The sequence below is a fragment of the Ursus americanus genome, chromosome 14, assembly GCF_024610735.1.
Source record: "Ursus americanus isolate L20-20 chromosome 14, mUrsAme1.1.p, whole genome shotgun sequence".
Classification (NCBI taxonomy): Eukaryota; Metazoa; Chordata; class Mammalia; order Carnivora; family Ursidae; genus Ursus; species Ursus americanus.
Window position 1 is genome coordinate 545,273 of NC_142140.1, and position 15,230 is coordinate 560,502.

General features: G+C 52.7%; 1 long non-coding RNA gene across 5 annotated transcripts; it reads right to left on the reverse strand.

Annotated features, from left to right (window-relative positions):
- Positions 1–184: 184 nt before the first annotated feature.
- On the reverse strand, positions 185–5,840 carry LOC148108894 (uncharacterized). 5 transcript variants are annotated; one of them, XR_015726578.1, is made up of 3 exons: positions 5,609–5,840; positions 4,461–4,709; positions 185–3,913 (listed from the first exon to the last, which is right to left on the reverse strand). It is a non-coding gene; the product is annotated as an uncharacterized LOC148108894 (long non-coding RNA). The 5 variants fall into 5 exon arrangements; XR_015726580.1 differs by having other exon boundaries at positions 185–2,854; positions 3,725–4,709; XR_015726576.1 differs by having other exon boundaries at positions 185–3,131; positions 3,725–4,709.
- Between the last annotated feature and the right edge of the window lie 9,390 nt (positions 5,841–15,230).

The window sequence follows — 15,230 nt, forward strand, 5'->3', positions numbered from 1 at the left end:
AGGCACTGAAACAGATGAGGATGTGGGGGACATGCAGTTGGATTCGTCCCCTGTGGGTCACTGACAGGTGGCTGTGTCCTTCCGATGGGCGCAGCTCCTCTCAGGCAGCCCGGCAGAGCTTCCCGAAGCCCCTCCTCTCCTAACCTTTGCCCAAGACACCTCTGCCCCCTACTATCCCCATCCTCCCCCCAAATTACTCCTCCTCAGGCCCGTTTGGGGCCAACCCTCCTTGCTGGATATCTCCAGCTTTTAGGTTAATAAGATGGCAGCACTCACGTTGCACCTCACAGATGCTCACCTTATTTTGCCTTCACAAACCCCAGAGGTCAGCATTACAGATGAGGAAATGCTGCTCAGAGGGGGAGCGTGTCACCCAGGGAATCATAGGCAGCGTCCAATGACACGATTACCGTGGGGCACACACACACTGCCCCCCTCTGGCCGTCCAGCCCCTGGTGGGCTCCTGAGGCCTGGCTGAGGGACCTCGGGCACACGGCTGAGCCCACGACAGGGCCCGGGACACCCACAGCCGGATGGCAGGGCCTGTCCTGAGCATGCTTGCGGGCCTCACCAACTCTGCCACTCTGCCCCACGGGCAAGGGCCTGTGTGTTGTCACAGAAGCCACATCCCTGAACCACAGAGCATCTGCAGCCCTGGCCTCTCCCACCTCCCCTCAGCTCCAAATCTGCCCTCGACATCTCCCCCTGAGCACCTCACAGACATCACAAAGCAAAAGCACCCCAAGGAAAACCCATCAAGCCTGGCCCTCTGCCCCGGTGTACTAGTAAGCCCAGGCTGCTGTAACAACACAGATCGGGCTTAAACAACAGACGTCGTTTCCTCATGATTCTAGAGGCTGGAAGTCGGAGATCAAGGTGTCTGCAGGGTTGGTTCCTTCTAAGGATGGTTTTCTTCTCCCGGGGTCCTCATGTGCTCGTCCCTCTGGGCGTGTCTGGGGCCTCATCTCTTCTTCTTAAGAGCACCTGCCAGGTTGCATTAGCGTGCGCCCCAGTGACCTCATTTCACTCGAATTACCTCTTAAAGACCCTGTCTCCAGAAACAGTACATATTGTGAGGCACTGGAGGTTAGGATTTCAATGTATGAATCTGGGGGGTATAGTAACACCCTAACCCCTGGACTGCCCCCATCCCACACTTGCCTCACCCAGGGCTATGTCCAGCACCTCCCACCTAGTTACCTGCTGCCACTGTCCCCACTCCACCCCCTTCGCTCTCCCGTGCTGGGATGCAGGTGGCCAGCTAGAGCAGTCTCCTGTCTGAGAGCCCACGTTGGCTCCCCCTGGCCACAGTAAAAGGCAAGCCCCAACTTACCCTGGCATTCAAGGCTCTGAGAGACACAGCTCTTGCCAAGTGTCTAGTTGCCCCCACTCTTCCCACCCGAGGGCAGTACTTTCTCTTGGACAGCCCCACCTCGGTCAGAGCAAGGACTCTGGACTGACCTGTCTGGGATCAAACCCTGCCTCTGCCACCCCTGAGCTGTGTAACTTTATGAGAGTTGTTTCTCCTTCTTGGCCACCATACCTATAATACGGGGACAACAGCAGCAGTGGCTCAGCCATGAAGGCATCCTACCCGATCCCTCTTAAAGGGCTGCTTTGAGGAGCCTCGCTGACTGATGGCCTCCAGCACCCCCACGTCTAGATCTGGCGCAGCTTCACGCAGAAGCAAGGATGTCAGGTGCTGGAGCCAGTCGCTCCCACCTGACCCCCCAGCCTCCCCACAGGCAGTCTGAGCTCTGGTGCTCTCTGCCGAGTGTGGCCAAGTTGTCTCCAAGCTGCCCTGCGGTCTGAGGCTCTCCCTCTCCAGTCCTCCCTCCTGCCCCCTCTCCTCTCCCGGGTACCAGCCCGGACCTAGATCTAAGGCTTTCCTGGCTGGATCCCGCTCCTCCCTCCTTCCCCTCATCCTCCGCAGGCACTTCCCCACAAGTCTCTTGCTTGTCTGACTCCTTCTTGGCATCTGCTCTCTGAAGGTGAGAACTGGTACAGGGAGCTATCTCACAGGTTGCTCAAGGCATAAATGAATTAACACACAGAGAGACCTTAGAAAAGTGCCTGGAACAGAGGAGGTCTCCCTGACTCCCAGCCCCCATGTAGTTCCCTCATGAGGGCCATTCTTAGGGACTTCAACCACCCTATGCACAGAAGATTTCTGTGTGTTCTTCTGTAGACCAGGCCTTCTTCAGTTTCCTGAGTGTGCTGTACTTCCTCTGACCACAGGGCCTTTGCACCCAGTGCTGCCTTTGTTGTGAACACTCTTACCCCTCTTTCCTATTAGCTCAGATGTTACCTCCCCAGGGAAGCCTTCCTGACCTCCTCTATATGTTTTCCCTACACTGTGTACCTCTCTTTCAAAGCATTTTTCAAGGTTTATCCACTTATGTGTGTGTTCATTTATTTCACACTAGTCTCTCTGGGGCGAAGATTGCCAGTCCTCAGACATTCATCCATCCCTTCCCAGATCTCCCAGTTTTCAGCAGAGCACAGAATGGCCCCAAAGAAAGCTTGCATTCCGCAGCCTCCCTTGCAGCAGGCCAATGGGATGTGTGCAGAAGTGATGGCTGTCCATTCTGAGTCCCCCTGTGAAGGGAAGCGGCATGCCTCCTTCCATGTTCCCTTCCCTCCCTCTCTGCTGGCTGGAATGCTGGTAGGCAGACAAGGGCAACGGACAAGGACAAGGCGGAGGAATACAGACCCAAAGAGCCGCACGGACCCTCTGCTTCGCCAGCGTGGGCTTTCAAGGACAGAAAACTAAAGTTAGTGTAGCTTGTCGAAGCTAGTATTACTTTGGGTCTCTGTTACGGCAGACATTTCTCTACCCGCGGAACAGGAAGCTCTGTGAAGGCAGAGAACAAGTCCGTCTTGGTTATCGCAACATCCTCTTGGCACCTAGAAGGTCCTTGATTAATGCATGATGAGCAAGTGAATGAGTTCTTTGGGGACTGGACCCTTTCTTAGTCTCCTCGGTGACCCTCTGCAGCACCCAGCTTGTGGAGTGAAGCTGGACAGAAATCTACAGCACCACTACTGCTAGAACTTTCCGTGATGGAGGAAATGCTCCATAAGGTACCACACGCGGCTCGTGGCCAGCCCCTGGGCAGCGCACACCAGAGCTGTAAGGGAGTGTAGACAGGATGTAGATCAGAGCAGCCCCGCACACACGGAGGAGCAGGCAGTCTGCTGAAATCGGGTAGACATATGCCGCAGCCTGGCACACGAGCCACGCCAGCAGGTGGAGGGAGCCTGCGAACCCTGCTCCTGGCCCCCTCAGTGAGGGTCACACTGAGGAGTCGTGTCTCGGTGGGAGCAGAGCCAATCACAGTGGCCAGCCCTCCCTCATCATCCAGTGCCTGCTGACCCCCACCACTACAGGTGAGGGAGGAAGACCTGTATCTGCCCCATAGCAGGGGTCCCGAGCAGCCTGACCAGCCCCGGGCTGCTGACGAGGTGGGCAGAAAGACCTTGGACTGACCACGTGCCAGGCCCTTACTGGACACTCCGCAGCTACGCTCTCTGAGACAGACTGAAGAGCAGAGGGTCTGCTGAGTGCCACGCGCAGTGCTGTGATGCAGACAGCAGCCTGCACAGCTTGACTCTTCCCGTGTTACAGAAAAGAAAGTTGAGGCCAGAGAGGTGGAGCAGTTCACCCAAGGTCATAAAGCAAACGCAGTGGCAAAGACGAAACTAGAACTCGGACCTACCTCACCTGTTTCTGCTTCATCTGCTGCTCCTCGTGGCCAACCCTGCCACTCGGAGAAATCGCCCCATAAGGAATAAGGATGGAGGCAGAACAGCTGGATGCCACAGGGCTGGAGCCCCATCTCAGACCTCACACCAGCCTGCAGGCCCCTGCGACTGGCAGTACCAACCCGACCGGTGAGGCTCTCGGTGCTGCCTGTACACCAGAAAGGGGAAGTATCATCGTCCAAGCTGGCCGCTGGCCCAGCAAGTCAGTAGAAAAGGAAGGCTTCCTCTTGGGAACACCCTGCAACTCTGCACAGGGTACAATGTAACGGGCCCATTGGTTGGAAAGAGCAGGAGCCCCCTGGGCAAAAGCCAAGTGGACAAGGGGAGATCAGGGAAGTGTGGCGGCACTGCGCTAATCTCTTTAAACAGGTGACTTTATTGAATCCCCATCGTTCCCCTCACACCAGGTTCATTTTACAGACGGGGAGACAGAGGCGTGGACAGGTCACTTACTAGGGATCACACAGCCAGCAGGAGGTGGTGCCCAGGTTCCAACCCAGAAGAGAACAAGGTAGGGGGAATTTGGGAGGTATCCGCTGCTTTCTGGAGAAGGCTTTGAGACCCTGGGAGGGGGAGGTAGGAGAAGGGTCTGGAGAGGGGACCCCTAAAAAGGTGTGAGGTGGGAGCCTGTAGGGGGCAGGTTGGGGCACGGAGGCTCCAGGTAATTCCTGGGGCAGGAAATGGCTGAAGCATACCTCTGGCAGTGACCCCTGGCATTGATGGCGTCAGTGGCTTCTGTCACTCGGTCCTCACTGTCCTTACAGCGACAGCTCTGGAAGATCCCGCTGCACGCAGGCCCAGGGGAGCAAGGACCAAAGGTCAGGGCTCTGGAGGTCCAAGTTTGACCAGCAGCCAAGTGCACACAGGCCTGGGGTTGAGCCAAGCATGCCAGCCCACTGTGGGGATGGGGTGGTCAGGACAGAGATGTGACGCTGGCCTAGAGACTCAAAATGGCAGTGTCGTAAATAAGAGAGGAGTCCGTGCCATGCCCACCCACCAGTGCAAGCCGCTGACCGCCAGGGCTGGTACAGCAAGCTTCTCAGAACCAGGGGCCCAGGCCCCTCCATGGCCGGTCACTGCCCTCTCCCACATGACGACTCACAGCCACATACAGGCTCCAGAGCGTGGGAAGGGGAGATAACAGGGTGCATGCCCCCACCCTTTAAGGCCACCATGCAGAAGGGAACACTGTCACTGGAGAAACCAAGGGCGGGGCGTGAGCTATGTGGCCAGGTTTGGGATTCTCTGCCAGTGGGGCTAGGAACCCAGACACCTGGAGTCCCATCCTGTCTCTAACCAGCTACAGAGATCAGAGCAGGTCACTACACTCTCTGGGTCCATTTTCTCCTCTGCACCAAAAGTTCAGCCAAAATAGCCTGGGAGGGGTCCTGAGAGGAGAAGTCTGAACCCACGGTCTTCTGAGGCAGTTGAGGCACAGCCTTGAGGAAGGAAAGGTGAAATCAGGCTGTGGATGTTTCCCTCAACTGCACTGTGAGGCGGGGGGCAAGCAATGCACCCCAGGCCATTGACGCAGCCCCCAAGCTTCCAAGCTTTCCTGGAAAAGCTTCTATGGACCAGAGCTAGTACATCAGGCAACCTTTATTAAGTGCCTGTTGTACACCAGGCATGAAACTAAGGACTAGCATTTATGAGTGTTTTCTATACGCCAGGCGCTAATTAAGTGCCTTTCAACTTCTACTTCACTCGCGTCACGCAACTTCTCTGTGACGTAAGCCCTGTTGTTATCACCGTGGGAATAGTGGGCCTATAAAACAAGAACCAACCACCACGAAAAAGGAGCACTCAGAGAACAAGAAAGAATGTTTGAAAATGTAATACTTACTAGTATTCATGGAAACCCAGCCAAGACCGAGTAGCAGAACACCCTGAGAACCAAACCAAAGCAGCAGGTGGAAATTCTACAAGAAAAGTCCCATAGACAAGGTTTCCATGGAAGGAACTGAATTCACATTCAGGAAGGAAGAGCGATCAAGATCACCTTCCCGGTGAGATCTGTCCCCTCCTCGCTCCGGCGGGCAGGTGTTGATGTTGATGGCTAACAGGGAGTTACTGAGTCATTGCTGCCTGGTTAAAGTCCTCGACGCTTAATATGTTTTTCAGGCCAGGCTCGAGCCTGAGGTTCCCATCCCCTTTCCCCAGGGTGCCTGTCTTCCTAGTCCAGGGTGTCACTAGCCATCACCGGCTCTGAGCAAACTGCAAGGAACCAGCAGTGGAGCTGGGAAGTGACCGCTGATCGGCACCACAGGGCAGGCTTCACAGGTGTGCGAGGGGCAGGGTGGAGGGGTCTGTGCAAGGGTCCTGGACTTAACATGAAGACACCAAGTGCAGTGGGCTGGCACCACACCAGCCTGACACCAGCCACTTGCCAGATTCAAGGGGAAATTCCTCATTTCGAAACACAGTAAGGAAACCGGTGACCCAAGTGGGAAAAAGACAGAAGCAGAACGTGCAAGTGGCCAGTGCACACACAGGGAAATTTCTAACCTCACCACTGATCAAAGAAACACAGATTAAAGCAAGACACCCTTTTTATCTAACTGACAAGGACATTTTAAGTTATAACACTGGTGTAAAGAGGTACATTTGCAGAAAGCAACCTTGCAATATACACACCACTTTTCAGTCTGTAAGTCTGCTTCTAGAAACCGATCACAAAGAAACGATCAGATCTGTAGGCAGATTGATTTACAGGCTTGCTCTTCCCACGTTGCTTACAACTGAGAAAACTTAGAAACCATTCAATGTCCAACCATAGAAAGTGAGGATGAACTACACCAGGGGCCCATCTGTGCAATAGAATTTCATTTACCAATTTAAATTGGGTTTTCACAAGACTATTGATAAAAGTTAAAGTGAAGAAAAGAAAAACAGCATGCAAAATTTATATGGGAATTATTCTATATGTGATTAATTAAGAAAAACAGGCTTATAGAAAACATTAGAAATACACAGAGAAGTATTTACATCCATGACTTTTAAAAGTATTTACACTGAGTAATGGGATTACAAGCGATCTCTGTTTAGGGGCGCCTGGGTGGCTCAGACAGTTAAGCTTTCAGTTCAGGTCATGATCTCTGTCGTGAGATCGGGCCCCACATCGGGCTCCAGGATCAGTGATCTTTTTTTAGCATTCTATTTTTTACTTTACTGGATTTTCTACAATGAATGTATGCACACTACTTTTATAACCAGAAAAAAATATGGTCTGATTGTGTAGCTCCACGTTATTTTTTCATAGTTTTTGTGTTCATATAATAGTAAATATCCTCACTGCCCTCAAATCGGAAAATACAGACAGATATAAAAAAGAAAAAAAAAAGTCATTCATAATCCCATCATTGTTAACATTTTCTGGGTAATTACAAAAATGGAAACACATTTTACAGATTTTTAAACAATTGTAGCTACATACACATAACGTAAAATCGACCCTCCTAGCCCTTTAAGTGTAAGTTAGGTGCATTAAGTAAATTCACACTGTTGTGCAGCCATCTCCACTGTCTCTTTCCAAAATTTTTCATCTCCCCAGCCTGAAACTCCATCCCCATTAAACATGAACTCCCCAGTCCCCTCCCCCAGCCCCTGGCAGCCACCACCTGACTCTCTGTCTCTGAGTTTGGCGACTCGAGGGATCACATGTGAGTGGAATCATGCAGGATTTGTCCTCTTGTGACTGGCTTCTTTCAGGAACCGCAATGTCCTTAAGGTGGGTCCATGTCGTAGCCTATGACAGATCTTCCTTCCTTTTATTTTTTTTATATATACATATTTTTTATAATGATTTTTTATTATATTATGTTAGTCACCATACAGTACATCCCCGGTTTCTGATGTAAAGTTCGATGATTCATTAGTTGCGTATAACACCCAGTGCACCATGCAATACGTGCCCTCCTTACTACCCATCACCAGCCTATCCCATTCCCCCACCCCCTCCCCTCTGAAGCCCTCAGTTTGTGTCTCATAGTCCATAGTCTCTCGTGGTTCATTCCCCCTTCTGTTTACCCCCCCTTTCTTTATTCCTTTTAAAGGCAGGTAATCAGAAGGGGGAATGAAGCATGAGAGACTGTGGACTCTGAGAAACAAACTGAGGGCTTCAGAGGGGAGGGGGTGGGGGAATGGGATAGGCTGGTGATGGGTAGTAAGGAGGGCACGTATTGCATGGTGCACTGGGTGTTATACACAACTAATGAATCATGGAACTTTACAGCAAAAACTAGGGATGTACTGTATGGTGACTAACATAATATAATAAACAATTATTATTAAAAAAATAAAATAAAATAAAGGCTGAACCACATTCCATCACATTTTGCTTATCCATTCACCCATTGATGGACACTTGGGTCCCTTCTGGAGCCTTTTTCAAACAGAACAATATATTGTGTACTTCTTTCTGTGCCAATAAGCATAGATTAATAGCAGTTACTTTTACAATTTGCCTAGTATTCTGTATTTATGTAGCAAAATTTTTTACAAATAATGTATCTTTATTTTTTATTGAAGTATAGTTGACATATGTTATATTAGTTTCAGGTGTGCAGCACAGCGGTCCTCCAATTTTCCATCATCATATACAAAACTGCAATACATCTTGTGTACTTATCCTACTATTTCTTTTTTGTTTTTTAAGATTTTGTTTATTTATTAGAGAGAGAGAGAGACCACAAGCAGGGAGGAGAGAGAGAAGCGGACTCCCCACTGAGCAGAGAGCCCCACGCAGGGCTCGATCCCAGGACCCCGAGATCATGACCTGAGCTGAAGGCAGATGCTTAACTGACTACGCCACCCAGGCGCCCCTGTCCTATTATTTCTTAAAGATAAATTTGAAAAGTGAGATTTCTGAATGAAAGGGTATTTTTAGATTTGGTATCTTTTGACTGGCTTGTCCTCCAAAAATTATATTAGTCTAGATCTCCGCCATCGATGAATCCCAATCCCCATTTTCCATAACCTCATCAATACTGAGTATTAGCACTTTATAAAAAGTGACAAAATTTTGGGCAGTTTTTGCCAATGTGGCAGGTTTTTAAAAAAGTGCCATTGTTTGAATTTGTATCTCTTGGGTTATCGGTGACGTTGACTTTTTTCCTATGCTTATATCTTACTGGTGGCTTGTGTGTCTTCTTAGGGTGCGTGTTTTATCTTCTTCTTCATCTACTGATACTGATCTTTCTCTTACTTGAATTCTGTGCACCATGGACGTGGCCAACCCCGTTCTTGGAGTTGCAAGGTTTGTTTAGATTGACGTAACCAGATGCAGTCACGGATTCTAGAAGCCTTTGGTGTCATGTTTAGCAAACTCCTCTCTTTCAGGGTTCCACGTGGCTCAGGCACATTTTCGTCCTGCTCCATAGTGACACATCCCCTTCTAGTACTGCCATGGTTCCTGTTCTCATTAGCTTCTTTAGGCCAGTTGGAGCTTCCGCGGATGGGTGTGTGCTGAGATCAGGACCTCCCCTGTCTAAAAGTCAAGGCCAGCCAACCCTGGAGGTCTGTCCTTCCCCACACGCTTTCCCAGCTTAAGCACTTTCTCCCGGCCTATGCTGGCCTTTTACACAACCCCCACCTTCAAGAAGAGAAAAACTCTGCGAGGCCAAGCCCCATTGCTCAGCTTTCCCAGAGGCATCTGCTTGTACACAAGAGGATTCGGGAGAAGCTACCAAGTGAGGGGGCCCAGTCCGTGGCCTTTCAAGAACCACTACTGACATGTAATGGGTAGCCATCGCGGGACAAGAAGCTCCTTCTCCAGCTGGCCAAACTGGCGGGCACCCACTCTGCCCACAATTTGGAATGATTTATGCCAAGTCAGGGTCAAACTGCGCCCCAGTCTTGCGGCGGGCCGGCTGCAGAGTGCATTGCCTCACTCAGTCCTCACAGTAAGTTTTACCTCCCATCTTGATTTGTCAGCTGAGGGGCTGGGCTGCAAAGAGGAACGTGTCTGGTGACACAGCCTGCAAGTGGCAGAGGCAGGCCGGAGGCTCTCCTGGTGCACGTCCTCGAGCTTTCTGCCCCATGTAGGGACCTGGCCCCTGGAGCAGGGACCTGGAGGGTGCGCCAGCTGTCAGGTCAGGGCGGTGTTAGACCCTCCAAGCTGTCAGCGCTGACAGGAGCATGGCCCAGGGCAGGCAAGGAGCCGGAGGTCTGAGGCTCGAGGGCCCGCAGCCATCCCCACCTGCACCCACTCCTCTGAGCCCCAGCCCCCGCCCAGTGTGGTCAAACATACAAGGCATCCTGGGACATGCTTCCCTGAAGCCTCCCTGTTCTCAGCTACAGAAGCAGTTCATGCACTCACTCATTTAGCAGGCATTTATTGAGCACTTACTGTGTGCCATGCAGTGGTCTGGGGATTCAGCAGTTAGCAAGAGGCAAGGGCCTACCTTCTGGGAGCTTCTATTCTAGTGGGGATAAGCAAGGAGACAAGGGAATGGACCTCATAACTACTCATGAGAGTAAGTGCTAGGAACAGGTCATAATACTCACCCAACAGCTTTTTCTGCCCTCCTGGAGATTCTAATGCACCAACGTCCCTTGATGGCAAGACAGAGGCAAGCTGCTGCAGGAGGGCCAACCCGACAGGGCCTCTCTGAGGAGGTGACATTGCCATGAGAAGGAATTCTTGGTAAGAACTAAGGGAAGGGCAATCCAGGCCAAGGGAACGGCAAATGCCAAAGGCCCCGGCGGAAAAGAGCCTGTGGGTTTGAGGCACTGACAAGAAGTTGAGGCTGGGAGCCAGGGAGATGTGGGGATGAGGCAGAAGCAGGAGAGGAGATGAGGGAAGGCCCGGGATTCCAACATTTGGCACTACAGCCCACGGGGAGACACCACCTTCTGGCTCAACCAGCTTGCCTGTTACCAGAACGAAAGTCTCCTACTATCACCCAACCCGGGCTCCCTGCGGTGCGCGCTGGTGTTTTCTACTGTCTGCTCTCCTGTCGTTAAACGGAGGCAGAAAAAAGAAAGGAAAGAAATGCAACCCACGCGATTAACCTCCTGACCCGCTGAGGGACGCAATTTAAGGAACACTATCGTGGATGGTAATGAAGATTCGCGTTTGCGTTCCCAGAGCAATGGGAGCCCACGGAAGTGTCGGGGAGGGAGAGACTGGACCGGACTGAGGTTTTAAAGACTGTTGTGCTGTTGTATGCCAACCGGAGTGACCCGCGGGACAAGACAACGCACCGAAACGGGGGGTGCCGAATCAACGACAGGGCTGGGGCGCGGGTGGGGCCGGCGAGGGGCAGCAAGCAGCGACCCCACCGAGGCCGGGAGGAGCTGCAGGACGGCGCACGTCCGACCCTGGGCCCGGGAAAGCCCTTACCGCGCTCCGCTCCCGCCTCCCGGTGCCTGCAGCGCCCTCCTATTGGCCGAACCGCTCGGGCGCCGGGGCAGGTGCCGCGTCAGCCTCCATCACCCGCAGCGGGCTTGAGACGGATGCGCGCGGAGCAGCCAGGCAGAGACGGTGCCGACTCTGAGCGGGCAGTGGCAGAGGACATGAAATGGCTTTGGGAGTAAGGGCGCCGGCGGAGCTTCAGGCTAGCCAGGGATCGGATTGGGCTCCTGTAAGGAAAAGGTTTTGTTTCCTCTTTGAAGGCTCACGGGAAACACAAGGTGCGACACTGGCGGAGGGAGCAGGATGGGGTGGCGTGGAGAGAGCGATGTCAAGGCACACAGGCCTGGAGCCCAGCCCTGCTCAGCGCCGTGAGGGCGGGGAGGATGCTCACAGTATCCGGCCGCTCCGCCGGTCAGAATGCCACCGAGCTGGCTGTGCGACGTGTCCCCTCTGTTGCTGGGCCACAGGCAGCCCAGGGCAGAGGCGTGGCTGGGAGCAGGGGACCTTGCGGGTCGGGACAGGGCAGCTCACAGCTGACTATTTTGGTCCGTCCATTCCCGGGTATCCTGGGTGTGTCACCCCCAGGTGTGTCATTCGGTTAAGGGGATCATGCTGGGATATTCTGAAGGCAAAAGCAAAGACAGAGACGGAGCTCAGCCTGGGATGGCATTGGGGTGGGGGGCCCAGCCCAATCCAGGGGGATGAAGGAAGATATGTGACATTCCATTATCTCCACGACCCCGACATGCTCGGGGAAGGGGCAGGAACAGAGGCAGGCCTGGATGGCGCACTTTCCCTTCATGGTCGTTTGCAGATGTCTTTATCCCTCTGTCCAACTACAGGTTAGAACCCAGTCGTGAGTCATGGGATCCCTTCAGTAAAGTGTAATCAGCATTGTTAAGAACAAAAAACAAAGAAAAGGATGCTATCAAAAGGGAAGGGAAAGAAAAGGTGTGTGTGGTCGCTACCGAGAACAGGCTGTGTGCTGGGTGCTGAGGAGAAGGTAGCAGACAAGACCCACACAGCCCATGCTCCAGGCACTTCCATAAACACCTGTCAGGAAGGAAGCTTAACCTTAATGCGGATGAAGAAAACCAGCCACAGACTGAGGCAGAAGGAAAGGGGAGCAGGAGGCATAGTTACACTGCAACGTCGAGATGGCTCCTCTTAGGGCATTTACATGGAAGGGCCCGGCCAGGCTGAGTCCCACAAGAGCATTCCTAGCCGAGACCTCAGCACGTGCTAAGGCACTGAGGTGAGGCAGACTGACAGGCCAGTGTGTCCGCAGCCTGGTGAGCACAGGGAGTGAAGCGGAGGTAAGCAGGCCAGACGGAAAGGCTTGCTTCCAGCCGAGGGCACTGGGAAGTTGTGCAGGGCCCTTTGCTACCCTGCCATCAGCCCTGGATCCGAGGTCCTGGGCACCCCATGGTCCAGGACTGCCACATTCTCTCTGCCTGCTTCCCAGTGACTTAGGAGTGGGCTCTCCCTGGTTCAAAACAGAACGCACCACGTGCCTGCCCTGAGCTGAGCCCCGAGTAGGGCGCTAAGGGAATGGAAGTCTGGTACCATGAGTGAGAGCATGCCCAGCGTGCCCACTGCTGGGACCGTAGCCACATGCGTTCACTCAGTGTCACAGACTCTTCTGTGTAACTCACGCACACAGCAAATAAGCCAAAAGGTAGAGAAGGGTGTTCAGTGAATAACCAGTGTTCCTCCTATTGCCCCCCCCCGCCACAGCGCCCCTTCCCAGAGGCCACCCTGTGGCCATTTCTATGGATATGTTAAGCAGAAAAGGATGGCCTTCTTTAATACACAATGTGGATTCTAACGCACACGCACACGCAAGCACACACGAGCACGCATACACGTGCTGCTTAACACTCTCCCTGAGGCCGTTCCATATGGATACGGGGGACATTCCCTGACATCTCAGACAGTTCCACTGTGTGTATGACTCACCATTCACGGTCAGCCCCTCCCGTGGCATAATGGGCTGGCTGGGCAGGGTAAGGGGAGTAGGGGCATCAGGTCAACGGTATTTGTATTTTTTAAAAAGATTTATTTATTTATTTTAGAGACAGAACGAGCATGGGGAGGAGCAGAGGGAGAGAATCTCCAGCAGACTCCCTGCTGAGTGTGGAGCTCAACACAGGGCTCAATCCCAGGACCCTGAGATCATGACCCGAGCCAAAATCAAGAGTTGGACACTCAACCAAGCTAGCCACCCAGGCGCCCCAAGGGTATTTGCATTTTTAAAGTGGACTAATACCTGAAAGGTATCTCACTGACTTTAGATAAGAAAATCAAAGAGGCAGGGGCTCCTAGGTGGCTTAATCTGTTAAGCCCCTGGCTTTTGTTCTTAGTTCAGGTCTTGATCTCAGCGTCCTGAGTTCAAGCCCCATGCTGGGCTCCATGCTGGCCATGGAGCCTACTAAGAAAGAGAGAAAGAAAGAAAGAAAGAAAGAAAGAAAGAAAGAAAGAAAGAAAGAAAGAAAGAAAGAAAGAAAGAAAGAAAGAAAGATTGGGTTAACTGACTCCTAACCCTTTTGCCCACCAGCAACCCTGCCTAGCTCCCATTCCTCTTGTGGGCTAGGAAGGAGGAATCACTGGCCGGGGAGGGGGGATCACTGTCTCACCCCTGTAGGGCCCAGCCTCTATACTTGGGGTAACTGGAGGCCTCTGCCAGAGCATGTAGTCTCTGAATCTTCCTGCATCTTCTCCCACCGACCCCCACCCAGCCTCAGGCCATCCTCCATCCTCAGGATCAAGACCTCTTCAGCTGCCTGAAAATGGGTCTTTAGCTGGTCCTGGTCCTCGCTGGGACTTTTTTCTATGCCTCTGGCCACTTCTTGCAAAAGCAAATATTTTCCAGACAGTACTGGGCATGTTGCCAGTGTCGGAGAAGCCAGGAAAATTCAGGGGCGCGAACAGCTAGGGCTGCAGAAGTCTGATTCGGATTGCGGTCTGGGCACTAGGAGCACGTGGCAGTCAGGCAGCGGAGGGGTCTGGGGTGCAGGCCTCCCCCTTCCATGCAAGGACCCTCAAGAATATTCCCAGTTCCGTCAGCATGACTTATCACTGCCTGGTGTACTCTCTGGGCATTTGAACCATGTCAGTGAACACACAGGCAAAGATTTCTGCCCTTGAGGAACTTGTAGTCTATCAGAGGAAGATAGGAAACAGACAGCAGAAAGACTCAGACAGACAATGATAGGGAAGGTCAGAAGAGAGAGATATTGTGGAGAAATAAGAAGTGGGGCCAAGTGATGTGTTCAGGTCGGAGATGCAGGCTGCAATGTGGAACAGGCCAGTAGGACCGGGGCTTGTTGAGAAGGTGACAGCAGTCTTGAAGGTGAAGGGAAGAGAAACAGTGCAAAGGTCCTGAGGCAGCTGGCCTGGTGTAGTTGAGAAATTCAAGGAGGCCAGTGTTGCCACAGCAACACGGGGAGAGTCAAAGGAGAAGGGTGAGGTTGGGTGATCCAGGAGACCACTTGGAGGCTCTTTCTGTAAACTGGATGAGGATGTCTGAGGCCGAGCCGCAGGCACAGTGTGGAGCCAGCAGGACCCTCAGCGGGACCAAGAGCTTAGCCCAGGCCAGGCTCTTCCAAGCGCTTTGCCAGTATTACTCCATTTAATGCTCACATAGCCTTAGAGGCCGGTGCACTCATGGTCCTGTTACATAGATAAGGATACCAGGCACAGAGAAGTAACGGAACTCACCCCAGGTCACACAGCTCAAAGATGGCAGAGGCCGGATTTGAACCCAAGTCCCCTGAAGCCAGAGCTCAGGCTCTTGAAGAGCTACATGTTTTGGACAAAAAAGTCACAACCCTCACCCTGAGAGAAGACATTTGTAAAGACAATAGAACAAAGAGTCCTTGTCAGAGAGACGAGCTCGGGTCTGACCCCAGGCAGTCTCCCCAGAGGCGGGAACTCAAGCAAGCCCCTTGACTTCCCTGAATCTCCATCTCACCTTGTGAGGAATGGGAGCCGTGATGGTAGCTACCTGGCACAGAGCATGGCTCGAGGAGGGGGTAGAAGCATTGCCATCCACCTGGGATGCTGCAGGCTGCCCACCAGAGCGGCAGGCAGGGCTGGACAGGGGACCAGA